The 27,938-nt window shown below is 47.3% G+C and overlaps 1 long non-coding RNA gene across 1 annotated transcript; it reads left to right on the top strand.

Annotated features, from left to right (window-relative positions):
- Positions 1–2,025: 2,025 nt before the first annotated feature.
- On the top strand, positions 2,026–12,568 carry LOC117796568. Its single transcript, XR_004621119.1, has 2 exons — positions 2,026–2,244; positions 12,456–12,568. It is a non-coding gene; the product is annotated as an uncharacterized LOC117796568 (long non-coding RNA).
- The last annotated feature ends 15,370 nt before the right edge of the window (positions 12,569–27,938 follow it).

A 27,938-nucleotide genomic window follows, 5' to 3' on the forward strand; every position in this document is an offset into this window, starting at 1 on the left:
GTTTGTTAAGGACCTTACTCTGCCTGTCTCAAGTATTTGTCAAAGGGCTGCAAATTGTAAGGAAATTTAATTTTATCTACATTTCTTTTGCCTTTGTTCTCCTTGTCAAAAGGATGAGTGAGATCTGGCATAGGACTCTAAAGCTAGGTAACTTGGTATAATGGTTTAATTTTATGTGTCAACCTGGCTGGGCCATGGATGCCCAGATACTTGGTCAAATCCTATTCTGGGTGTTTCTATGAGAGTGTTTTTAGGTGAGAGTAATATTTATTTATTTTTTTTAATGATTTTTTATTATATTATGTTAGTCACCGTACAGTACGTCCCCGGATTCCGATGTAAAGTTCGATGCTCCATTAGTTGCGTATAACACCCAGTGCACCATGCAATACGTGCCCTCCTTACCACCCATCACCAGTCTATCCTATTCCCCCCACCCCCCTCCCCTCTGAAGTCCTCAGTTTGTTTCTCATAGTCCATAGTCTCTCATGTTTCATTCCCCCTTCTGATTAGGTGAGAGTAATATTTAAATCAGTGGACCTTGAGTGAAGCAAATTGCTCTCCCTAATGGGGTTGGATCTTGTTTAACCAGTTGAAAGCCTGAATACAACAAAAAGATGGGCTTCCCCCAAGCAAGAGAGAAGGCTCCAGCAGCCTGCTTCAGACTTCATCTGCAACACCATCTCTTCCTGGTTCTATAGGGGACAGCCTTCAGACTAGAATTGCAACATCAGCTCCCCTGGATCTCTAGGCTGTCGACCCACCCTGCGGATGCTGGACTCGCCAACCTCCATAATTGTCACTACCTTATAATAGATCTGTTTCTGTCTAGACACATCTTTTGGTTCTGTTTTTGGAGCCAAATCATGGGAGAGTCATACAACTTGAGACCTGGAGAAAACCCTTAACCCACTGCCCTCAATAGAACAATAGAAGGGAAAGAAGACCACGTCTTAGAGACTTTCAGTGGCTTGTGAAGACCATAGAGCCAGTAAATAGCAGGGATGTGGACCAGCTGCTGGCTTGGAACTCCCTTTCCAATCTCTTTTTTTGCTATCCCCTTTGACTCACACACAGGATGCAGGTGGAGTTGGTGAGGGGATAGAGCTCTCCTGTGTGTGGCCCAAATACATTCTCTGCTTTCCTTCTCCAAACACAGCATAACACTGGTGTTGACCCCCACGGCACGTGCTCAGCTGTCACTGTCCTGCACTGTCAAGAGCCTCACAAGTAGGCAGTTCCCAAGAGCAGGCCAGGAACCCAGTGGGGCAAGCAGGCCCCTTCTTCTCAGCCTGACCAGCCCTGACTACTTCCTCTCCTGGCATGATTTTAGGATTTCCCATTCTCCTCCCTGCTGCATTTCCTGCTTAAAATAACTTTTTTCCTAGGTCAGTTCAGGTGCCCTGTGATTCAGGCAAAACCGAAGAGACAAAGGAAAATAAAAACCAGTCAGTTATGTTGGCCTATTGTTCACCCTCCAAAGGCGCCAAATAATTACCTAATCCAGCACCTCACCCACCCTGCTCCCATCTCGCAGCCCCAAATGTTCGTTTCGCTTGCATTGTCCAAAGACTCCCCTTAATCAAGTTCAAATTTATACCTCCTTGATGGAAAGGACGGGTGGGGGGGCAGGGCGGGGAGGCAGCGTTGTGGCTCTTGTATGTGGATCGCTCTGGACAAAAGTATGAGACCTTTCTGTGCTGTCCATTTCCTGCCCCCACCTGTGGTTCATACCTACTTGTCTTCCCAGCTGCATATCTTTTGCTCCAGTCAAACCGGTCTCTTGACTGCCCTAAACTTGCTTGGTGTTTTGCCACCTAGAAACATTTGCCCCCACCACCTGCCCCTGTGGAATGTCCTCCCCACTTCTTTCCACCTAGCCAAATCAGGCTGATTTCACTCTTCTTCAACACATGTGTTATCTCATCCTGCAAGCTCCAGCAGAAATTCTTCTTATCTGTGAAGCTTTCTGGGACTCTCTCCACCGGAAGTGACCACTTCCTCCTTTCTCTTATGCTTATTTTCTGTACTACTCATTTGGCACTTAATACATCCAGTAGTTTATAATTCATCATTCACCCATTCATTTTATTTCAACAAGTATTCACTGAGGGACTGTTATTTTCCTGAAACCGTGATAGGTGCTGGAGGTACCAGGATGAAGAAGACACATTGGTTGCCTTCAAGAGATTCAGTCCTGCTGGTGGACACGGGCTCCTGAGGAGATGGTGGTCATACGATAGGGTGAGTGCAGGTCCAAGAGGCTTCCTATGTGATCTCTGTCCTGGTTTAGTCTTGATGAATGAGTAGAAGTTGGTCAGGCGAAGGTGGGGAGAAAACATGTTTTCAAGGACAGAACAGGGACCCAGAGCTGGGGAACGGCTGAGTTGTGTGGAAGGATATCGTAAGCAGCGCCCTCTTGCTGGGACAGAGAATGTTACTAAAGCATGGAATGTACAAGATATAAAGGGAGAGTCTGGAATACTAGGCTTAGAAGTTGGATTTATCCTGGGAGTCGTGGTATGCTCTTGAGGGCTTAAAGCATGGGATCGACCCCCAGATTTGCAGTTCAAGATCACGCTGGCTACAATGTGAAGAATGGACCCAACTGAGGAGAGATTTGAGGCAGGGAGCTGTAAGGAGGCCATGGCAGGAACCCAAGCACGAAATAAGAGGGCAGTGCTATCTGTCCCAGGAATGAGGACACTAGATTTGAGAAGTATACAAGATGTGAAATTATACCAAAGTCAGTGTTCTGAAGGGCTTCACAACTGCAAGTGTGGGATATAAATACAATGCAATGTAGGGACGCCATTATAGAGACTGAAGAAGTGTTGTCTGGGAGACAACTATCTGCTCGCCTGACAATCTTAAAACTCTTAAACAGTCCATAGATTCATCACTCTTATAACCTGGACATTTGTACGTGTCATATCTCTTCTAGCCTGCAGTCTCCTTGAGGGCAGTCGAAAGCCCTTCAGCTCTTGCAGCAGCCAAAGCCTCTGCTCTCCCTGTTAGAAGGAGGTAGAGGTGGGATCAAAGGGGCAGAGATGATTCCAATACAAAGTAGACTATTAGGTTCTCCGAAGCTTGATCCTGTATGTTCTTCTGTTCTTTTCTTCCTCCCCTCTTCCTGTCTCTTCTCGTTCCTTTCTACACCTTGGTCCTAAGCAATCTCATTCTCTCACATGGCTTAAATCTATACGTTGATGGCTTTCCAGACATATGTCTCCAGCCCTGACCTCTCTTCTGAAGTCAAAATCAATCCATCCAGCTGCCTATTTGACATCTCTACTGGCAATGTTATGTCTAAAATTGAACCTCAGACATGTCCACCTAAACTGGTTCTTCTTCCAGCGTGGCTCTTCTCATTGGGTGGCCCCATTATCCACTCAGATGTCCAAGCCATTAACCTGGGAGTAACCTGCAACAGCTCCCACTCCCTCCAGAGGCCAGACCCCCAAAATAGATCTAGGATCTGTCCTCTGCTCACAATCCCTACATTCAACACCATCACTCATATGGAGAGGGTACCATCTCCTCTTATTAGCCACTCTTGTGTTCTTGCTTCTGTTTTTAAAGAGCAGCCAGAGGAGTATTTAGAATTACATATCAGGGGCGCCTGGGTGGCTCAATCGGTTAGGTGTCTGCCTTCATCTCAGCAGAGAGCCTGCTTCTCCCTCTTCCTCTGCTGCTCCCCTGCATGTGTGTGTGTACTCTCTCTCTGTCAAATAAATTAAATCTTCAAAAAGATAAATAAAATTACATATCAGACCACATTACTTATTTGTGTAAAAGCCTTTAAAATGGCTTCTATTATACTTGGGACATTTTTCAAAATGCTTGCCATGCATGACCTCACAGTCCTCCATGACTGGATGTCATACCCTCACTCCCTCTGCTTCCTCACTGGCCTCCTTTCAGTTCTTCAAACACCCCATCCTTCATATCTACAGTCCTTCATGAAAAGCTCCTACCTGCCCTCTTCACTGAGGTCACTAACAACTCCAACTGATCCATCAGTTTAAATGTTCATTCCTCAGAAGGGCCTTTGTCCTTCAAACACACATCACAGTTCTTTCATAATACCCTTATTCCCTTAGAGCACTTAACACAATTTGCAAATATATTTATTTGTGTGACTGTGTGTTCAACGCCTATCCCACCCCGCACCCCCCCCCCAACCCCCAGCGTACACACACACACTCTATTACCCACTGCCACATCTCTGGAGCCCAGCACAGGGCTCGGTGTGCAGAACACGTAGTAGATTTTTGTTGAATGAATGTGGTAAAGGCTGTAAGAAGCAGATAAACCAGGGGCCAGGATTTTTCCAGGGAGGAGGGAGGACCTCTGAATGGTGGTGCAGAGAAGGCTTCCAGGAAAATAAAGCATTTGATGGAAGCTTTGAAAAATGGGTGGGTGGAACCATCCAAGGTGAATGAGAATAAAGGAGCAGGTGGAGGGGGGGGCCTTCCAGAGTGGATAGACCACCTGGTCGGAGAAAGCCCAGCAGGTCTGAGAAATGATGGGTAACCAGGATGTCCGAGCCATAGGGCTTGGGACAGGGAGGTAGACTGGAAGGGTGTGCCAAGAGCTGGCTTCAGGACTTACTCTTAAATCTCCAGGAGGTGCTGATAGGTGGCCAAGAGGCTTCTCCTGGACCAGACAGCCCTTCTCTTCCTGGAGGGCTGGTACCTGGTATATTTCACACACGTTTGTGTCCCTTCATTAGCTCTCACACAGGACTTAAGCACCAATAGGACCTAACACCTTTCAGCCCCTGCTGCTCCCTGCCCCACCCAGCCTCAGGCACCTGGCCGGTAGGTTGTGGCCAATCCCTATTTGCAGTGGAAATGGAATGTGCTTATTCTGTGATGTTAATTGTTTCATCTAGTTCCACATTAGGAGACTTGGGACTCTGGGCAATTTATAGGGAAAAAAAATTAGTACAGAATTCACACAGTTCTTCCACAGGCATTTGACTTGTGTTTGAATCATGTCCAGGTGTGGACCCTCGACTCACCATTGAGGCCTCTAGAAAAATTCTTTGAGCCACACACATGACTTTCTGATCTTGCTAAAAACACATGCATGGCTCCTCTATTCAATAGATTACTGTTTTAAAAGGGACATTTATTAAGTGTTTTACCATTCACCGCATTAGGTGTTTTCCATGAGTTACCTCATTCAGTCCCCACCCTCACCCCGTCAGGGAAGCACTCAGATTTATCTTCTAGATAAGGAAACCAAGCTCAGAAGGATTAAGCAACTTGCCCAAAATCACACAGTTTGTAGGCGTGAAAGCTGCGTTTGGATTGAAGTCTGTCTGGCCTAAATCCTGCGCTCTCAGCTTGTAAGCAAGCTCTGTGGCTTTTCAAAGACAGGGCATATTGACCGGGTTTTGGAGAACCATAAGGTTGACTTTTTAAGGAACTTTTTTTTTTACTTTAAAATCATTACAGATTCACAGGAAGTTGCACAAAATGTGCGCTTGCCTAATGGTAGTACAACGTCAAAAACAGGGAATTGACAGTTCAATCCAGAGTTTTGAGTTTGAAAATTCAGATTTCACTAATTTTACCTTCAGGGCTATTTTTTTTTTCGAGTTAAGTGAAGTTTTCAGGGGAAAAACCAAACCAAACCAAAAACCAAACCAAAACAAAACAACCCAACTTTCTAAAAGGTCCATGGGACTCCTCCTTCCCTGGACTTTTGAACACTCACTGTCATCCTCGGCTTCCTGACACAGCAGGTCTGAAGAGAGGACAAGTCAATACACAGGGAGCTCCATTTCTGCCATCATGGGCTGCGAGGAAATGCTATATTGCCATGGGACCCCACTGAATCCATGCTGCTTTAACACGAGAGGACTCCTAACAGGGGACCCCAGAGGGACCCCATCAGACTGCCTGAGTCTGGTCCTCTGGAGGCCTCTAAAACCCTTGGGGCTACCTAAGACCTGGCTCAGCCAAAATGCCTCTTTGCTCCTATTGTCTGTCTCCTGGCAGCTGATGATAAGTGATAAGCATGGGAGATAAAACAGGTTTGGGGCTGTGAACCTGCCTGAATCACTGGCAGCCAACCAGGCCATTTTTATCTGGAAAAACTCCCCCCAGGACAGCCCAAATGAGTGTTTGGGAACCTGTCTCAGGGAACAATGGCGGGAAATGGAGGCCCAAGCTTGGGCGTTAGGGCCCTGCCACCCACACTCCTCTTGCACTGTTATTCCTGGCGAAAACTGAGCTTTGCTTTCATTCAGACAGACTCTGTGGGAAGAGGTGCAAATGAGGTTTGGAAATTAAAAGGAAGTAGTATGATGACAAGGGAAGTGATAGGAGATTGTTTTCTAAGCTTTAGAGATTTCGTTATGAATGATCCTGAGAACTGCCTCCCGAGGTATATAATGACAGCCATACTAGTAACTATGGTAGCTTCTTGCTCACCAGGCCAGATGTCGAAGCCATGTGGGGGCTAATTTCCTTGCCAAACTGTTTCACTTGGGAATTTGCGAGTCCCCGGAACAAACGAGAAGTCAGACCTTATGTGATACAGGAGAAAGTCATTCTCCATTGCTGTGGCCATCAGGGCGATTGGGTCCTGGCCCCTGCCCACATCTCCGGGTAAATCTGGTCACCCATCTTTGACCCTGTGAAGGAGGAAATCCAGTTAGACTGACATGCATGACTGACTAGACATGTTTCTAGATTTTCTGCCAAATGCTCAGAAGCTCTCTGCTTGTGTTCCCCCCACGTTCACATGTTGAAGTCTTAGCTTTCAGTACCTTAGAATGTGACCTTATTTGGAAATCACTGTGGATGTAATTAGTTAAGATGAGTGGAGTGGAGGAAGGTGGGCCCCTAATCCAATATGACTAGAGTCCTCATAGAGAAGGGAAATGTGGACACAGGTGCACACACAGGGAGAACATCATGTGAAGAAGAAGGCAGAGATGGGGTGGTGCTTCTCCAGGGAAGTTGCAGGTGGCAGCAAGCCACCAGAAGCTGGGAGAAAGGCATGGGGCAGATTGTCTCCCAGAACCCCTAGGAGGAAGCCACTCTGCCAACACCCTGATCTCAGACTTCTAGCACCCAGAACTAGGAGACAGTAAATTTCAGTCCTTGAAACCGTCTAGTTTCTGGTACTTTGTTAAAACAGCCCAGGGGCGCCTGGGTGGCACAGTGGTTAAGCATCTGCCTTCGGCTCAGGGCGTGATCCTGTTATGGGATCGAGCCCCACATCAGGCTCCTCCGCTAGGAGCCTGCTTCTTCCTCTCCCACTCCTCCTGCTTGTGTTCCCTCTCTCGCTGGCTGTCTCTATCTCTGTCGAATAAATAAATTAAAAAATCTTAAAAAAAAAAAAACAGCCCTAGCCAACTGATAAATCTCTTAAAAATGTTGCTTCAGAATCTTTCTCAGAATTGATTTCAAGGTCCCTGGTTCCCGCTGTATGAAGTCCACCTTCTTTCCACTTTCAATATTAGAGTGGATCTTACCATATTTATTATGCCAACACTTCTGTTCTCAAGAATTACTACAAGTAAAAGCAAACAAAACAAATACCCATAAAATGTTGGATGGTGATGATGTTTCAGTTAGAGCCAGTCAGCTCTCTCTGAAAACAAAAACAAAAACAAAAACAAAAAAACCCCCCAAAACAAGAAATTGCACTAAAACCTAGATGTATGCTATTCAGGAGATATTTCCTGCTGGTTCTTAGTCCAAATGGGTAAGGAAGCTGCTGATGGAAAAGTACCACTGTGTTCTCAGCAAGCGGCCTGCACCTGCATCGGGCATTAACAGCACCTTTCCCCTGGTTCTCGGATGCACAGAAAAGGGAGCACCACACTACAAACCCAGAAGAATGACTGTTGCTGGCAGAAAGATGGCCTCAAGAAATGACAGGAGCTACGCAAGTATGATCCACAGCCCTGGTGGTGGTGGGGAGTCCTTTCACTGCATCCATCCCAATGGTGCCTTCAGCAGAGACAACCAGGACCTGGGCTCGAGCAGGCCCTAGCAGGAATCCCTGTGACTCAAGAGTACACGTCTCCATGGCCATGGGGCCCTGGCACTTGTGCCCCAGCTCCAAACCCTACTTGCTCTAGAGTGTGGGCCACTGTCAACATAGATCAGTTAATCTGGAAGACACAGCTTGGAACCCCCCGGACTTCCTCTTCTGTCTTGAGATCCTCTTGGGGCCTCCTCTTGGAGTGTAAGTCAGAGTTGGGCAGTTGGCTACAGAGGTCAACAGAAGGAAGGAAAGACTTCTCCTTCCTCGTGTTTCTCAGCATTGCCTCATACCTGACACACAGCCTTATTTGGTCTTTGCAGGATCTTCTGCTTTCCCCACCTAAAAGTGAATGGTTTTGTTACAGTTGGGAGAACAGAGAGGCATGAGGTGTGGGAGTGGGAGTCAGGGCTTTGCCAGGAGGCTGGGCCTGTACAGTCCTCTGACCGAGACCAGGTTTAAAAGATCAGTGCTAAGGGCTTTAAGGAACCAGCCAGAACTCTCCTCCCATTAACTGGGCAACCTGTGGTCCTCACTGCAGCTGTCCTGACCCAGCTCATCTCCATCCTGACCTTCAGCTGACCCATTCTCTAAAGGGTGGCTGGGGCAGAAGGTGGGGAGGCCCCCTGGGAGCTGCTTGAGGAGTCCAGGCCCCCAGGTGCTCACCCAAGCAGAGAACTGGCCTCCATAAATGGCACCACCCCTCTGGGCCTTGAATTCACTCGTGGATCCAACAGGTCCATCTTGGAGGCCTCCAGAATCCCTTTTCTGTCTGGCTTCCTGCCCTTTTACTTCCTCCGTAGTCACTTCTGTTGTCTTCTCACCTCTCCCCACCTGCCTGCCCCCACCTCCGTCCCTGGAAGGTGTAGGTCTCCTCCCCAGGTGCCTGGGCATCCCGGCAGGAGGTTTAAGTCTTCCTGACTCTATGGCATACAGCACCTGCACAAACCTTTCTCTGGCTGCCGGTGACTGCCTTTCCTAGCTCAGCTTCCCTGTGGTTAGGCCAACAAAGTCTGTTTGTTTAAACTGTCATACGGGAAAATCCAGGCAGAGGTGAGAAGGAAGGAAAACCCTGTCCTGCCACGGAAGCAGAGCAGCAGAGAACCCCTGGGCCAGCTGCACGCCCGGGCGCAGAGAACACTACCATGGCACTGGGGCAGGCACTGCAGCTCAGCTTTCCCGGCAGGGGACATAATGGGTTAAGGAACAGCATTTGGACAAGCACCGTAGCCTGAAACTCAAGCTCCCAAGGAGTCCGGGGCCAGGGAAGTGTCTATTGTCAACAAATGCCACCACTGGACCAATAGCAGGCCAGCGTGTGGCTCTGAGATAGGGGCCTCTGAATGTCACCAGGCAACGGGCACAAAGAAGGCTGGATCCACCCCTAACCACCCAGCGGCCAGTGACAGTGCCCCACGGCCCCCCTGTAGCGCCCGCTCCAGCACAGCCAGGTGGGAGAGCCACTGGGCCCCAGAGTTCCCCTAGATCAAATTACCATCAGTCTCAGGATTTGGGGGAAATGGAGGTGGTGTAGAAAGGGCTTTATTTGGAAACTCGAGTACCAAATTTGGTTTAGTAAGAGCTGAGCTGATGGCAAAGATGAAGATTTTTGAGTAAAAAGGATATAAATGTTCCTGCAAAGCACAGCCAGGCTCCTCCACCTTTCTGCTGCTCCGTCCCTACAAGTCAGGAGACGAAACAGCCTAGGATCCCTCTCCCCGACCTCCAGGCTTTCCCTGGGAGATGCTGGGTGCGACGCTTGCGACACATTTACTAAATTAGGCTGGAGGAGAATGTAAGGTAAAACCTAAGAACGCTTGTTTCTCATTCCTACAGAGTACATTCCCTTCCTGTCATAGAGCCAGAGCGGGGTGAGCCGTCACCCAGGCAAGGCCTTCTGATCTCCAACTAAAGGAGGGCTGAAGGAATATTTTTATCTCATCACGCACATATTCGTTCAACATTTAGAGCAACGGAGGGGCTCAGCTGGGTGCTGGGGTTGAACGATGAGCTGGTCATTTTTGCCACGTGGTCTGACCCTCCCCAAAGGTTCACCATCTTATCCACCCTATATGCTGAACACTCAAATCTATCTGCCTAGCCCAGCCCGTACCCCTCTTCTCCTAAGCACCAACCCAATATATCAAATCGTTTTCTAGGCACCTCCTCGTAAATTTTCCACAGGGCACTGGATGCAACGTGCCCCAAGTTCAAGGTTGCATCCCTCTACCACCAAACCTCTTTTACCACATGAGCTCTTTGTCTTAGTGAATGATACTTAGTGAATGTCTTAGTGAACGATACAACCCTCTACATGGGTTGAATTGTGCCCCCCTGGAATTCATGTATTGAAATCCTAATCCCTAGGACCTTGTAATGTCACCTTATTTGGAAATAGGTTAATTACAGGTGTAATGAAGCAACATGAAGTCACACGGAAGTAGAGTGGGCCTATTCTAATATGACTGACGTCCTTCTAAAAAGGGGAATTTGGATACGCGGACATGGGAAGAACACCATGAGAAGAGACATTGGAAACAGCCATCTATAAGCCAGGGAACACCTATGGCTACCAGAAGCCAGGAAGGAAGACTGGAACAGATCCTTCCACAGAGCTTTCAGAAGGTGCACAGCACTGCCAACACTTTGATTTCAGATTTCCGACCTCCAGAACTGAGACAATAAACGTCTGGTGTTCTAAGCCATCCAGTTTGTGGTATTTTGTGATAGCAGCTGTAGGAAATGAATACCACCTCCATTAAACATTGTCCAAGAAAGGAGCCTGGAAGCTTCCATCGTGTCCATCCTTCCAACAACACCTCCACACGCCACCTGTAAACCAGCAATAAGCCACTAAACTCGTCTGCTACACCTGCAGAACACCTTGCCAACAACCCGCTTGTCTTCATTCCCTCTGTTACCACGTTGCAGTGGCCATTATGTCAACAGAACCCTTCCTAACTGCTCTCCCCGCCTCCAGCAACACCTCCTGCCTAGCTGTTCCTCAGATTGTAGCTGGAATCCTCTTTGAGTGTGCAAATAGGAGATGCCTCTTCCCTCCTTTTAAAAAAAAATATTTTATTTGTTTATTTGACACAGAGAGAGAGAGCACAAGCAGGGAGTGGTGGCAGAGGGAGAGGGAGAAGCAGGCTCCCTGCCGAGCAAGGAGCCCGATGCAGGGCTCAATCCCAGGACTCCGGGATCATGACCTGAGCTGAAGGCAGAGGCTTAACCGACTGAGCCACCAGGTGCCCCACCTCTTTCCTCCTTAAAACCCTTCAGATGTTCCTCCTTGCTAGTAAGATGGAGTTTAGTTCCCCTAAAGAGCTCGAGAGGTACAGAGTAATGCGGCCCCTGGTCCCCTCTCTGTCTCCATCTCTCACCAGTCTCTTGCTAATAGTATTCTCCAGCAGTACCAAGCTTCTTTCTTTTCCTTAAATGTACCTGCCAAATCTGTCTGGCCGCCAATACTTCAACATGCTGTTCCTTCTGTCTTGAACACATTTCCCCACCCTCTTCATCCACGTGACTTTTACTCATCCAATTGTCTTTTTCTGTTAGTGGCTCCTGGAGTTGAGTAATTACATCTCTCTTGTTCGTGAGTATATCTTCAGTGCCTGGCATGGTGCCTGGGATGTAGTAGGTGCCCACCAATCATTTGCTTATTGACTGACCAACTGACAGAAACATGACTCTTATCCCCAATGAGCTCAGTCCAGAGGGGAGACAATAGTGTGGACAAAGAAACTCAGCAACACAGAAATAGGACCCAGTTTGACTCAGCCTGAGGCAGTGGGGACATTTCCCACAGGAAATGACATTTAAGCTGGGCCTTAAAGGATGAGTAGGAATTGGCCAGAAGAGAGAGGGGGCAGGGTAAGGAAACTCATTTTAAGCAGAGAAGATGCCAAGGAGCAGGGCATATTTGGGAAATGGTGGGAATATTTTGTGTGCCCAGAACATGATGTACAGAAATTCAACTGGTGTGGGCTGAGGTCATCAGACTATGAATCCTGTAAGAAACTTATTTTTGCATATAAATCTCAACTTTTCCTAGACATAAAAGAGCAAAAAGTAAGTTTGTGATCCCTTTTATAGTGAGGTAAGGGGAGACATAAGCCCAGAAGTGCTGCTCTGCTCCTCAGAATGTTCCCTGAAAATCCTAGTTCTATTTGTTCCTGGGGTTGACTTTCACCTCTTCAGGGCCACCAATAAACCCTACATCTGCTGAAGCTGAATATCTGGATAGAAACAGCTGGGACCACAACTGCATCTCACTCCCCCTACCCCTGACAAAAAAACACTGATTGAGTGGGTGGCTGTTTAATTCCCTCTGAATGCCCTGGGAAGGGGGGTGAGGGGGAGACTCGCTCAGGTTACCCTTTATCACTCTGAAATCTCTCTGGCTCTAATCTAATTTCAGTCCCTTTTGTTTGTCTTTTCAGATATAAAGAATAATTTATCCATATCCCCTGCATAAAATCATGGCCTATACTTGAAAGCAAGAATTGAACCAACCATTTGCCTTTTCTCCAAATAAAACCAATTTGATTCCTTATTTGTTTTCTTATAAAAATCTGTAGTCTCTCCCCTAACCTTACCTCCTTAAGATCATTTTAATCTCTTTCTCTCTCTCTCTCTCTCCAACTCTCTCAGTCCTATCTTTCTCTCTCTCCCCTCCCCCCACCTCGGAACCAATGTATGGACTAGAACAGGAGAGGAATCATAGAGCCAAGATAGTTTCTCCTAAGATAGGTGGGTGGTCCTGGAATAGGAAGAACAGTCCCTTCTGCACAGGAATACCTGCATGGTCCAGTACAGTTCAAGTCCCACCTCGGAAGCAGATGTCTGTTGTTGCACATAGTGTGAAGCCTGAGGAAATGTGCACAGGGTAAAGGAAGCCTGCTACCATCCCACCACCCGTGGATCTGTAGCCTGGAGCCAGCCTGTGGTGAGAACACGGAGAGATGAGTCTAAGCATAGATACACATACAGCACAAGCCCAAGGGCCAGCAGTGAATGTTGCTAGCCCAGAGCCATGAAGTAATCCTTTGTGGTATAGGAGCGAGACACCAAAATCAGCACATTGGTACTGTTGAGGCAGCTCAATCTCATGTGAAAGAAACACCATGTTAGCCAGCAGAAGTAATTGGATTGCCAGGCAGCTTTTCTGGAAAAAGGGGATATCTGGTTGACCCCATATGTGGAGTAGAGGGGCAGAGATAGCCCCCAACGGGAGAAACAAGGACAAAATCCACTCAGGTCCCATCTGGGATCAGGGTAACCCACCTGGACAGTACTGCTGGTTCTGCCTGATCCCAAACACCAGAGAAGCACTTAGAAAATGTTAGGAAAGTCACTCTAAAATGTGTTTGTGTGTGTGTGTTGGTGGGGGGAGGTCCAGAAGTGTGGGGACTGGGCAGGGGCTCCTTTTGTCTGAATCTAAGAAAAGTACTATCTTGAATTCAGGTTGGACTGACTTTAAATCACTCATCCTGACCGCTATAAAATACTGGGAATCAAATAAAACTCCTTTTTTATAACAAAGCTAACATGTTAAGCTTTAGATAATAGAGATGCAGATGTGGGTAGACCAGCTGCATTGCCCCTTTCCTCCTTGTCCTGTCAAATGTTCTATTCTTGTCCTGTACCTGCTCTTGTCAACCTTGCCTTCTCACTAGGTCCTACCTCCTTCATCCTTCTGACCTTCCTCCTTCACTTTGCCATGTGTGAGACAGTCCCATAACTTGGAAGCTAGGCACAAAGCACCATCACTTTCTGGTTGCGTCAGGCAGGAATGGAGGGTTCATAGGGCTGGATTTGTTGAGCAAGGCAGGGTCAGGCAGAGACTAACTCTAGGGCAGGGCAGGACCTAAAAGAACAAATTGAAGATTAGGGTGATTTATGTGTCCATTTCCAGCCTTAGGGAGTGAGCTACTTCCAGGGAGGGATCATGCCTTGTATTCTATCTACTGTATCCCTTCGTGCCTTGAACAATGCCCGTCACCATGTTTGTGCTGAGTAAATGAAAGGATAAAAAATGAAGGACTGAGAGGCCTTGCCTTTGCCTGTTGAGATTGGCTCAGAATTTGGGACAGGCTTGACTCTATAGTTAGAACCATCAGCAGGTCCAGCTGCAAGGAGTAGAGAAAGCCACAAAAGGAGATGGACCTGAGGTTAAATGTCCCCTTCTCCCACTCCCTTAAAAAAAAAAAAACACTAATATTTTTTTTGAGAGAGTGTGGTTTCAGTGTGGTTCCATTCCCTCAATAGCTGTGATTCAGTGTTTCCTGACCCCACCACCCTAACCCCACAATAACAGTGCTGCCCAGGGTCAACCCTGCCTCCCACCAGAGACACAGAAATCCTTAGGATTCCCTTTGTACTGCACGGCCGCCACAGTGAGCCACTTCTGAATTGTGAAATATTCAGTGGGTCACTCTCATGTTTTGAATAGTTCCCAAGCAAGCACCCCACTAGGGATTGTAAATTCATGTCCCATGCTGAGCCACTCCTAGAATCTATCAGTTGCTGTTTGCAGCCACCCAAGCACCCCAGTTTCAAATAATTAACTGCTCTCTTGGAATGCTTACCTTTGCAAAATACCACATGCTCATTTGAGCATAAAGAGGCTTCTGATAGGAATATCAAAATTACCTTTGAATACTGGATAATTTATGGCTATGTTCATACCCTTCACTAAGCTCTAGGTGACAGCTTGGCATGCAATTAACAAAACAAAGCAAAACCTGGCCTCTAATCTGTTAAAAAGCATATCGAATAGTCGTATCCTACAGATGGTGACTGTGGGTGCCTCTCGGCTGAGAGTGGTCATGTGGAAGGGAGTATCACCGGAGAGGGGGCCCAGGGAATATGACGACAGCTGCTGCCAGCTGTGTGGGGGAAGACAACACTTAAAACTCAGAGCAGGGGTTGGGCTAGGGGGAATCAGACCCTATAGCTAGGTGAGGAGGCTGGCTAAGCCTCACTCCCTGAAGGCAGCTTCTCCTGGTTATAGGACTCATGCTGTTGCTGTGCCCCCTCGCAAACCTGCCCCAGCTCAGTGGTACCAGCAGGCAGAACTCAGGACAAACTGGCCATAGAGTATTCCCCCATAGTAGGAATTTGGCCGAAAATCAGCATTACTTTATATCAAAATTCCAAATGGAATTTTAACACTCCTAGAACCTGCCGTGTCCCTCAAGGATTCCTTTCACAGGTAGAAACTTCTATAGGCCATCTCTCGCACCTCAAGATAATTAGGCTCCTTGGAAATAACATTAATAATAATAGCTATGATTAATCATGCCTTTAATAAGGGTCAGAAACTATAGTAAGTTGAAACTGAATTAAGAAACTACACTGGGGGGGGCGCCTGGGTGGCACAGCGGTTGAGCGTCTGCCTTCGGCTCAGGGCGTGATCCCGGCGTTACGGGATCGAGCCCCACATCAGGCTCTTCTGCTATGAGCCTGCTTCTTCCTCTCCCACTCCCCCTGCTTGTGTTCCCTCTCTCCCTGGCTGTCTCTATCTCTGTCGAATAAATAAATAAAATTAAAAAAAAAAAAAAGAAACTACACTAGGGGCATCTGGCTGGCTCATTCAGTGGAGCATGCGACGTGATCTCGGGGTTGTGAGTTTGAGCCCCACACTGGGTGTAGAGATTACTTGAAAATAAAATCTTTTAAAAAAAAAACACTAATTTTTTTTTTTGAGAGAGAACAAGTGTAAGTGGGCTGGGGGAGGGGCACAGGGAGAGGGAGAGAGAGAATCTTAAGCAGACTCCACTCTCAGGGCAGAGCCATGACAGGGCTTGATCTCAAGACCCCGAGATCATGACCTGAGCCGAAATCAAGAGTCAGATGCTTAACCACCTGAGTCACCCAGGCCTCCCCTACACCAAATATTTCTGTAAGTGTAACAGTATATGCCTCGTTCTGTTGTGGGTGCTTTACACATATTAACACTCATTCAATCTTCACAATAAGTCTGTAAATTAAAAAGAAAGCATTCCTTCTTTTACCATTAAGTATGATGCTATTTGTGAGTTTTTTATAGACGCTTTTTTTTAGGTCGGGAAGTTCTCTTCTATTCCTAGTTTAAATGTTTTTATTATGGAGAGGTGCTGAATTTGTCAAATACTTTTCTGTATCTATTGACATAATCATGTGGTTTTTGTCCTTTATTACATTAATATTGTACGAAATTAATTGATTTTCAGATGTTAAACCAACCTTTTATTCCTGGGATAAATCCCACTTGGTCATGGTTTATTGTCCTTTTTATACGCTATTACATTTGGTTTTCTGGTATTTGGTTGAAAATTGGTTCTTTTGTTCTTGTTTTTGCTTCTTCTATGAGGCCTGTGTATTTTTCCCTGTGTGATGTGTCCACATCATCAGAAGAGTGAGAATTCAAGCTGAGATCGTAGCTAGATTAAGAAGCCAGCCAGTTTGACAGTTGTCTGGAGCGCCCCCTGTAGGAGGTATCGGAATAACTGCAAAACACAACAGTTGACTCGGATTTCTACAAACTACTTCTTACATCAGTGGTTCTCAAATTGTAATGTGCAAAAGAATCACCTCCAGTACTTATTAAAACACAGAGTCTTGAGTCCAACCCTCAGTTTCTGATTCAGTAAATCTGAGGTAAGTCTCACGATTTGTGTTTCTATCAATTCACAAGTGATACTGATGCTGATGGTTCACCAATCATACTTTTAGTAGAACTCTCTTATATGATTGGCTAATTGTAAATTGCTCAATCTCCCTCTGAAATATACAGGAACTTCCAAAGGAAATAAACAATACCCCCCATGCCTCAAAGCAGTAATACCACCAGCAAGGAGCACAGCCATTATCCTGATCTTCATTTCTAAATACCATTCTCTGATACAAGGAAGCAAAGACCCTTGAGAAATAGCTAACTCTAGGGCTGGGTCAGAAAAAATACAAGGTGAGCTTGGAGCATCTTATAATGCAGAGAAAATAAGGAAGTAAAAAAAACAAAAGGATGGGAACATATCAAAAGAATGCCAAACATATCTCTGAGTTCATACTGATATACATAAGTGAATGAACAAATTGGGAGGTTCTTCCTTACAGAAGAATCTAAATAATATATGTACATATTTCCTCTACCAGGAGGTGAAACTTAATTCTCATCCCCTTGAGTATGGGCTAGATTTACCAATTTCCTAAGAAGTGAGTAAAAAGTAACTTCATGGTAGAGGAACTTGGCAGATACCTCCTTAACCAAGTGATCCAGGTCAACATCACCAGTGATAAGTCTTCTCTGTAGCATGTACCCCAATAAGATGCCATGAGATATTCCATATTCTCTGTGATATTCCATGTTCCCCTCAAGTCCTGTAACCCCAGTTTGATCATGAGAAAATGTCAGACAAACTCAAACTGAAGACACAAACTGGGAAAAAACACTTACAAATTATATCTCTGCTGAACGATTTGTTTCCAGAATATGTAAAGAACTCTCAAAACTCAATAAGAAGAAAACAATCTGTATAGTTAAAGAAAGCATATTAGTGGTTTCCTGGGAACAGGGGGATGGAAGTATTAGAGAGGGACAGAAGGGGGCAATTCCTAAGGAGTGCAAGAAAACTTTGGGGATGATGGATATATTCACTATCTTGCTTGTAGTGATGTAGTCATCCCAGGCGCATACATATGTCGAAACTTATCAGATGGTACATTTTCAATATGGGCAGCCTGAGTAACACTTGATGATTTTTCCCTATCTTTTCCTAATTTCTCCGAGGACACAGGGGTGAGAGATGTTGTGTCACTGGGTTGAGCCAATTAACCCTATCCCTTTCCCTACATAACACATTACTGGGAAAGCAAGGCAGCTAGCATTTATGGTATAGTAATTATGTTCCTGGAACCTACACACAGTAAACTCAGTTAATCCTCAGAGCAATCCCGAGACGAAGATAATAATACTGCTGCTTTCCAGATTAGAAAGGTGAGCCTCAGGCAGTAAAGTAACATGGCTTATTATACAGCTAGTCAATAATGACGAAGGGATTGAAAAACAGTTTATTCAAAACCCAGGGGCAGGAGTGAGAATTTGTGTGACTATATTATCATAAATTACCTCCCTCTCTCTCGAGTAACCTAATGCCATCTCGTTATGAGTGAAACAAAAAAACTCAAATAAATTTAAATAAAATTTTGCTTATTTAATATATAGCAATGCTTTGTATTGAAAATAAAGAGGACCTTTTTCCCATAGGCTCTGTATTGCATTTTTATTGAAAATCTGTTTTCTCTATTTCTGCCCCATTAAATGAATATGGGATATATATTAAAGCAAATTGGACCTGACTGGGGCAGCCACATGACTCCATCTGGCCTCAGCGCTGATTCAGATTGTGGTTTAGAAGAAATGGGGACAAAGTTAACCATGGAGGGGGCTTTTGTTGCATGGGGTAGCCCTGTTCTAGCTGAGGCTTCTGCCCGTCTGGTTTTCTGTAGTCTCCCCTCTTCATTCTCCAGGACGGTGTCCACTCTGTTGGGATAGCCATTACTACCGGAATCACTAATGCCCACTATCTCCTAAACCACACCTGGGCCTGCGGCACCCAGGGACATCGCCCTGGACCCTGGGTGAAGTCTCCAGATGGCACTCTAGGTGCTGCTGGCAAGCGCTGAGCTTCACACCTCCCACATCACAGACTCCTCTCATCATGTCTTCTCTAGTTGTCACAATCTCAGCCAGTCTCCCAGCCTCCAGCCAGACCGATCTCTCTAAAATGCAAATCCGATCGTGCCATTTCCCCACTCCCAGCCCTTCACTGATGCTTCGACACCCACAGGCTAATGCGTTGCTTCTGTTCTTCGTGATCTGCCTTAGCCTATCATTGTAGCTTTACCTCCCATCAGTCTCCTCACCCCACGCCAACCACCCATCGTTCCAAGAACAAGCCTCATCCTATCAGGCCCCTTTCCTCTTCCTCTGCCAGGGAGGCCCGTTCTCTTTCTCTCTTTCTCTCTCTCTCTCTCACCAAGCTCCTTCCTCCTCAGCCTTCATGTTGAACACATATCAGAGGTCACCTTCTCCAAAGTGACCTCGCTGACTCTTGAGGAATTTCCTTTCCTACGCTCATCAAGAAGTTCGTTTCCATCTGCGTCTAGCAAAGCAGAGCTCTATTTCCATATCTGGCTCTTCCCAGAGACTGAACTCCTCAAGATGGAAACAGCTGGGTCCATCGTTGTGTAACCAGGGTGCTGGCTCTCTTTTTGTCTTACAGCTCCAGAGTCCACACGTGCCGTCTGCGTTTACCCCCAAGGCCACCCGGGTGCCCAGTTCAATAGCTCTAGACCTCTGATCCATCCAGGAGCAATGCAGACTGCGTGGGAGTGGTAAAGAGTGACTCACGGGACACACCCCACCACCAACAACCGAAAACTGCTCATCAGATGTCTTCCCGTGAAATTCTTTCATTGGGTAAGCTGCAACCAGGGGCTTTTCTCTCTTCCCCTTCCCCAAAGAGTATCTGTTGCGTTGGCTCTTTTCTCTTGTTTTTACGTACATGCATATGAACGTTGCTATTTATAAGAATTGATTTTTAAAATGCAAACAGAATATAAGAGGGCAAAATAAAATTAAAGTGCCATATCTCTTTTATACCAATTTCCCTTTCCCAGAAATGACTGGTTTGTACTGTTTCTACTTTGAGTTTTTTACCAACATAACCTTCACTTCTAACCCTTAGGTCTTTATTTCATGATTTATCCATCTGAGACAGCAGCTGTTGACCCCTCAGTATAAAATATGGTGAAATTAGCACACGTACTCCCCTTCCCACTTACTTTTTCTGTCCCCTTTTTCCTTTCTTGTGATCTTTGGGATAGCTTTAGTTTGAGTTCTTCTGATGATTATCATTAAATAATATACTTACACCTCTATATCTTGATCTATCAAATTTATACATATCTGTACACTTTCTCTTTAGTAAATGCACCGACACCACCACCTACTTCTCTTGTTTTTGTCAACAAACCACATTTTAACATGTCAGGATAGTCATAATATTTGTATATTGTACGACAATTATAATTGAGCTTGCTTGGCCCATGGGTTGATTTTTAAAATGGAAAACCAATAAATGGAAATCAGATAGTGTGACTATGTAACCGTTATTTGCTCTAGAGTCATATGGTGTGGCTGGGTTATTAGGCAGCAAAATGGAACAAACTATGGTCTTTACTAACCTGTGAATACCTCTGGTTCTGGGAACTCTTTCCATTGTACTTTTTTTTTATTTTTTTATTTTTGAGATTTAGAGAGAGAGCATGAGCGGGAGGGGAAGAGGGAGAAGGAGAGAGAATCTCAAGCAGACTCCACGCTGAGCCTGATGCAGGGCTCCATCTAACTACCTTGAGATCATGACCTGAGCAGAAATCAAGAATTGGATGTTTAACTGACTGAGCCACCCAGGTGCCCCTTGACTGTACATCTCAATCACCTTTCAACGTGACAGTAATGAGTCTCTTCAAGTTTCCTACTTCCTCTTAGGTCATGTGCCAGGAAGTCACCCTTTCCCTTTTAACCCTTGGAAGTACTGCCCCAGGGTGGAATTTCCCTTTTTCGTTTTCTCTTTGTACTTACTCAGGTTTCTTAAGGGTTTAGCTATTTCAGGGAGCCAGCTTTAGGTTTATTTAAGCTTTTAAATAAATGTTACATTTAAATTGTAACAAATCACATCAAATTTTAATAAACTCATTGAATTAAATATAGATTTTGTTTTCATAAATCTCCTTTTCCTTGTTTCTTTTGGTTTTTTATTTCACGACTTCCTTAAGACAAGTCCTTATTTCTCTTACTTTTTAGTCTTTCGGCTGCAACTGCAAGAGCATGACAGGCCATAAATTTTCCTCTGAGGACAGCCTTTGCTGGGTCATTGGTTTTCGTGATCTTTAGCAATAAAAATTTCCCTTTCGATTTCCTCATTGAGCCAAAACTACCTAGGTGCATACTTCTTTATTCATTCTTAATTAGAGGGTTTTTGGGTTTTTTTTTTTTTTTTTGCCTTTCAATAGTTAATTTTTCAAGTTTTTAGATTATGATAAAAAATTTTGCCTGGTTAAATGTCAGTTATACCACGACTTAAAAAAAGAACAGAAAAAGGAATTTTGCCTGTAAGATTGCTACTTAAAAAATATATCTTTAAAAAAATTTTTCTGGACTGACAAGTGACATCTGTTTGCTAAAAGTAAATATAATCTTCAGTAAATAAGGTAGAAAAACAGCTTTCATTGTTCCTCGTACTGGGCTTAATAGTGAGTAAGTGACAATTTTAGGGCTCAGTCAGGCAGACAACACAGATGGAGCTAATTCTCTGCTCAGGGGAAGTGACGGCAGCTCCATCCATGTTGGCTGTTAGTCAAGGACGCTGGAGTTACCCTCGACTCCTCTCTTTCTCTCACATTCCAACTAGGCAATCCTATCAGTTCTACCTTTAAAATACACCCAGAATCAGACCACATGTCATCACCTCCACAGCCACCAGCCTCGTCCAAGCTCCTACATCTCTCTCCTGCACATCAGTAGGCTCTTAACAGGGCTCCCTGCTGCTACTCTCGCCCCCTACAGTTTGTTTTTGGCACAGCAACAACTTGATCTTGCTGAAGGACAGCGTGTGCTCCTCTGTTCAGAACCCTCCAGGAATTTCCTGGCCACTCCATGGAGAAGCCCTCTTGGTAGGGTCGTTGGCAGTCTCCTGGCCAGCTGGAACAGCAGGGTAGCTTCGGAATGAATGAGAAGCCAACCGGGCGAGGAGGAAGAGGGCCCTCCACGAGGTGCCAGAGCTGAAAGACTGGGCAGGGAGCACCCTTTGGGAGCTCCTGAAATCACCACGGGACACTTTGAGCAAAGCTGTTTATCAACGGTCCAGCTGTTCAGGTCAATGCCAGTATGATTTGGGTACTAAAAAGAGCTGTGACTTTCCTGGTTGCAGGCTTTTAAAGCACAATCATTTATGTTATGGTAACTTTTGCAAAATGGTCTAACCTAAATTTGTCTTCAGGAATGAGTGATTTGCTTTCAGTGTTTCAAGGTGAGCTTTCCTTTGTTGGTTGTTTCCTTGAGAGGAGAAAACAATAAGATGACATTTTCCTTTTAGCCAGAAGCATTTCTGCTGGGGCTTAGAACAGTGCCATCTGATTAATGCAAACGCGTGGGTCTCTCTCAGCTGCACACCTTGTACGTCAACCAGTGATGAAGCCTTTGTTCTAGCTGACCACATGAAATGGGGGGAGGCTTTCTTTCCTTCTCTGCTGGGGGGGGCGGCTACTCTTTATTTTCATTGGAGGAGCACATCACCCGATACGGCATGCACCGGGATGAACACAAGAGGCCTTTATCTGGGTTACCTGATCGTGGTCGTCCACCACTTTCATGACTTGATTAGCTACCAGAGACAAGAAGGTTTTTCCTAGGAAGGCTCAGATACAGCAACCCTCCCGGGAGTCGATAGTCTCCTTGGCCAGGGGCGATGGCCCTCCCTATTGTGACAAAGACCAATGTCATTTTTTACTTAAGGAAGCGCAAGGTGGGGGTATGTGTACATGTGCGTGTGTGCGTGTGCATGTGTGTGTGACGCTCCTGGGACCTACATACTTTGTCCTCTCCTTTTATACCTCAAAAATATTCCAGAAAGGAACTTCTCTACAATGTGTCTTGGGCTGTTTCCTGTCCCCATTTCCCTGCACAAACACAGGGTTGTTTCTGTGAGTAAAACAAAAATCTTCTCAGAAAGCAGAGCCTCCCAGGCCCAGGAACCCTGGCCAAGCGTCGGCTCCCTGCCTCGTGTCAGCAGGGAAGGCAACCACACATCTCTTGAGCGTTTCCTGTGAACTAGACACTTTGCCACTTCACTTACCCTGGGCTTTTCTACTTCTTGTCTCTTTTATAGGATTACACACTGAGACTCAGAGAGGTTATGGAAAACGGCGCAGCCCCCTCCTTAGTGTGAGTTCTCACCGTCTCTGGCCTGATTCTGGCAACGGCTTTCCAGGTGATGTCTCCATGCCGAAATCTTTCCACCAGCAGCTACAAGGAAGTTTTCAAGCTACTCACATGATCAGGTGACACACACGTACTCTTTACCCCACACTCACTGCCTGGTCATCCGATGCTCTTTGCACAAAGACAGATGTCCTGTGGTCCCCGATCTGCCCATCCTCCCTCTTCAGCCTCCTCTTGTCCTGCTCTCCCTTCATCCTCTGGGCTCTGAACCAGCTGGGCTGCACAGTGCTTCTCCCTGGCACAGGCCCTTCCCAGGCTCCCATGTCCACCTGGGGAGCCACTGCAGGCCCAGCTTCTGGGTGCCACCTGGGTCTCAGTTCATGCCTACTCACCCTTAAGCCCACAGCTCACCCCTCACTTCCCCCCACAAGCCTGGACTTGCTCCCCGGCACTGTCCCCTGCCCCTAGAGTCCCGTGTATGCTGCCTTCAGAGCACCTGCCACCATTTCAAATGGGCATTTTTATCTTAGGAGCATTTGATTATCTTCTGACTTCCTCACTAGGCTGGCATGGACTGGGTCTTCTGTTGTTTTCACGAGTTGTATTTTGAACACCTAACACAGTACCAGGCCCAAGATAGGCAATCCAGATTCGCTGTGTGAATCTGACTGAATAGGAGTGAATACAGCAAAGCCTGCATGGTTGGAAAGCCAGGATTTCCACATAGTTGGTGCTCATTCCATTGCCTCACACCTTCTCTCCAACCATCGGCCTCCTCACTTTTTTTTTTTAAAGATTTTATTTTTATTTATTTGACAGAGATAGAGACAGCCAGCGAGAGAGGGAACACAAGCAGGGGGAGTGGGAGAGGAAGAAGCAGGCTCATAGCGCAGGAGCCTGATGTGGGGCTCGATCCCATAACGCCGGGATCACGCCCTGAGCTGAAGGCAGACGCTTAACCGCTGTGCTACCCAGGCGCCCCTCGGCCTCCTCACTTTTAAAGATACTGGTTGAACTTCCTCCATGGTCCTCCCTGGCATAGGACCAATAACATAAAATTGCTCGTGTCTTTTCCAGCTGCTTGAAATACTGCTACTGATGCCAAAACTTTCCACTTCCATGTCTCCCTTACTAGAAACTTCCCAGGTCAGCTTTGGATAAGGGATGCCTATTTTCTTGCTCCTACTCTGTTTTCTGGACTGTCTCCCCATCATCACGTGTCACTTCCCTTCTATTCCGGTTCTCAGAGGCTGAGAATATTCCCTTCTTTGCTCCCCTGCACCCAGGACTCAGGCAGGGGGCAGGGAACTGCAAGGGCGGGCCATCACAGGGTACAGGAGAGCGAGCACCTGGGAGCTAGAAAATTAAGGTGCGGGTGAGCAAGTGATCCCCCATTCAGGGCACCAACTTCACACTCTGTTTAAGAAATTATGTGACAGACTAAAAAAAAATTCATGGTGGACCCAGTCTCTGAGTTCTAGTGTTTCCTCCAAAGCATTAAAAGCTTTAAGTCATCGTATCTGCCGCTAGAGCATGACCACATTGCATTCGGCCTAGTCAACACCCGCCGTGGTTCAGACACGGTGCGAGGCCGGAGGACGCAGGGCTGCATGGGCCGCAGCCCCACCTCCGGTGCAGGGGTGGGTAGCACACTCTTCTAGAGGAGGGATGCCACGCTGTGGAGTAGCGGGCTGAGGGTGGGGAGACAGCCCGGAAGACAGACAGTAACACGTCGGCTGGGATTTAGGGATAAGGAACAGTTCATCTGACAGTGGCTGGAGAAGGCAACCCAGACCGGGGGTTGGGGGCAGTGGGGGGAGCGTGCACCAAGTGTGGAAGCTGGAAGCAGAACGTGCTTGTGCAGAACAGTAGCTCGTAGAGCTGAAGCACTGCGTGCGTGTGTGCGTGTGCATGTGTGTGTGTGTGTGTTACAAAGAGCGGGACTGTAGAATTTATTGCCCGGAGTGAGACGCTTCTGAGAGTAAAGCGGCCCACTATGAATACTGATGGCAGGACGACACGCATACACCAGGACGATTCCAGGCAAGCCGGCTGGGTGGCTACCTGGCTTGAGGGGAGAACGCTGAGACCGACGCCAGCCTGGAGTGCGGGTGGGACAGGGACTGAAGGCTGGAAACCTGCCCAGGAACCAGGATCTGCTCTTCAAGGCCCTGAAATGTCATGGAAGGGTTTGAAGCCCAGTAGGAAGGCCAGCAGGGTAGCCGTAGTGAGGATTCAAGGTGTGCAGAAAAGGACAAGACTCTAAGCTTTCTAAGAGCGGCAATCACAGCCTTTTGTTTGGAATTACCTGCACAGTGGTCAGCACGATGTCTAGCATAGAAAGGAGCTTGATTAAAATGCCAAATGCAAGGCTTTCCCTGAGCCCTGTCTTTAAAATTGCAGTGCCCCCCTCCCCCACGCAGGAAGGGCAGCCGCCTTTCCCCTCCCTCTGTGGGCTTATGGCTCCTGACATGCTCCACGTGTGTCTGGGCCCTCCCGCGAAAGTGCACGCTCCACCAGGGCAGAACTGACCTGTTTTGTTCAGTGCTGTTTCCTCAGCGTCTAAGGCAAGGAAGACACTCAACCATGTCCATTGAGCGAAGGCAGGACAAAGGAGGCAAGGACATTTGGAGTCGGATAGCTGTGTGGTCGTGAGGATCCGGAATAGGCCAGGTGTGGCAGACACACAGAGGATACTCACAGGAGCCTTGTCTGCCCGGATGGTGTGAGGGACTCCCCAGATCTCCTGGCTGTGAATCGTCACAGCTCCCCTGCCCTCCACTCGCCCAGCCAAGGTCAATGTCATTCCCCACACGGCCGGTCTCCCAAGTGCCCACGGCTCACCGTGAACCTTTGATGGAAGGATGGCATCTGCCACGCGCAAGGGGGAAGGAATACAAGTCTACAAGGTTAGTTTTCAGCACTTTTTATTCGGTCATGAGATTTAGGCACCTCTTCTCTGCAATGAAACAGCCCTTCCCAACGGCTCTCTCCCCTCCTAGGGCCGCTTCCAGGCCAGAAGGCCTCACTTCCAGCAGGGGGGCTTCCTCTCATGGTTTTTCATTTCCGTTACATGACTTGTTCTTCCTGTGCCTTACCACTGTCCCCAAATACCTTGGAGAAGTGGGGCCTTAGTGTCCTTCCTCAGGATAAATTCAGCCCGTAGCCAAGCCTCTTCCAGAACCCCAGACGACTAAGAGTGTGAGGGCCCTCCAGTCTGCTCAAGCCTCCACCTGGGCCACGTCTCAGTGCCAAGCCTTCCTCGCAGTTTCTTCTGGGAAACCTAGGGGCTGTCCTTCATGTCAACAGAACCCCTGGCGACTTGCCCGGGCCTGCCTGGACGTGCCCGAGATGGTGTGGTGGTAACAGACTCAGCTTCTCTGTCATACCACATTCCGTGCCGTGCTGGCCCTGGGTGGGGCCGGGGGATTGTGATTAGAGTCCAACGCTCCAGGTCCTGCCATCTGGGGGACGGCTTGAAGGCTGGGGACACGGGGGGACAACAGTTCGCAGACCTGCCGTGGATGCGGCGGTTGGGTGTCCAACAGCGAGCTCTCGGCCAGGTGATGGCTGTGGACCCTGGGGTGAACGTGAGAGTCTGGGTGCAGACGCTGCAGAGGGATGAAAAACTAAGAAAATAATGGAATCACACATGCCCAAGCCTATTTTCGCAAGTAAGGCCTGTTGGGGAGACGGCATCCACAGCCAAAGGCCACGAGCATGCTGGAGAAGATGCACGAGCAGGACACGAGCGTGAAGGTGTCGTTCAGGTCCCAGGCCCAGGGGCCGGGGTCCCCCACCACTCTCACTCCAGTCTCAGGAATGCCCACAGGTCAGTTTCTGCTTAGGGCCTGTTCTTCTCTACAGGTGCCCAGATATTGTCCTGGGTTCAACCTTCCGTTGGGATTGATTCCAATAGCTATAGTTCGTGGTTCATTCATTCATTCACAGGCTCCCTTGAATCTGTTGGCATTAGTCCCGAGGTACAGCTGTGGACAAAATGCAGTCCCTGCCTTCAGAAAGCTCCCAGTCCAGTGTGGGCTAGTCCTATAATAAGGGCATGCCCAGAGGGCCACGGGAGCACACAGGTGGGTGCCATCTTCGGTTTGTCCCCCAGAGAGAGGGGTGCCTCTGATATGTTCCTGATGTTTCAAGCAATGCTCTTAAGGAGGAACTGGTAAGAGAGTGGAAGCAGCAGGACAGGGGAGGAGACCCAGCAAGGTTGAGATCTGCAGCATAAGTTTTGCTTCTGGAGTCTTCCACCTGACCCCACAGGGGAACTCTGAAGTGTAGGCCAGGCCTCAGCCTTGTCCCAGCAGGAGAGGAAGAACCTGGGCTTTGAGACACCTACTACCCTGCCAGTCACAGGCTCAGGGGGACTGCGAGGACAGGCACACACTCCCAGACACACTACGCATGCTGGCGCCAGTGGGCCCAGGGCAATTCAGCCAGAAGAGTCACAGGTGCAGGCTGCAGAAAGCCAAACATTCCAAAGGGGAAAACAAGGAAGCCAGGAAGCCAGGGAGGGGCACAGAAAAAATAGGAAAGGGGATCTGGATGGAGCTCAGCGTCTGATACGGGCACCCAACCCAACATTACGGGTCAACATAAGCTTCTGGAGGAGGTCACGCCACACCCTGCGAGGTGGAAGAGAGTCACAAAACCAAGAATGTGTGACAAGCTTGAGGTGGGGTGATGGGGAGGGCAGGAGAGGGAGGTCAGGGCAGGGAGCAAATGCCCTGTAATAACCATATTCAAAGGGGACCCCTCCCCTTCCTTGGGTGACTCCTGTTCCCAGATCTAAGCAGTTTGTAATTACCAAGATAATGACATCAGGATACCCACATCTTTTCCTAAAAAACAAAACAGACAAGAACACATACTATTACCTAGTTGCCTTTGAAAAAGAGTGCTGCATTGTTGAGAACCCTGTCTGCTC

Source organism: Ailuropoda melanoleuca, chromosome 16 (assembly GCF_002007445.2).
Source record: "Ailuropoda melanoleuca isolate Jingjing chromosome 16, ASM200744v2, whole genome shotgun sequence".
Lineage (NCBI taxonomy): Eukaryota > Metazoa > Chordata > Mammalia > Carnivora > Ursidae > Ailuropoda > Ailuropoda melanoleuca.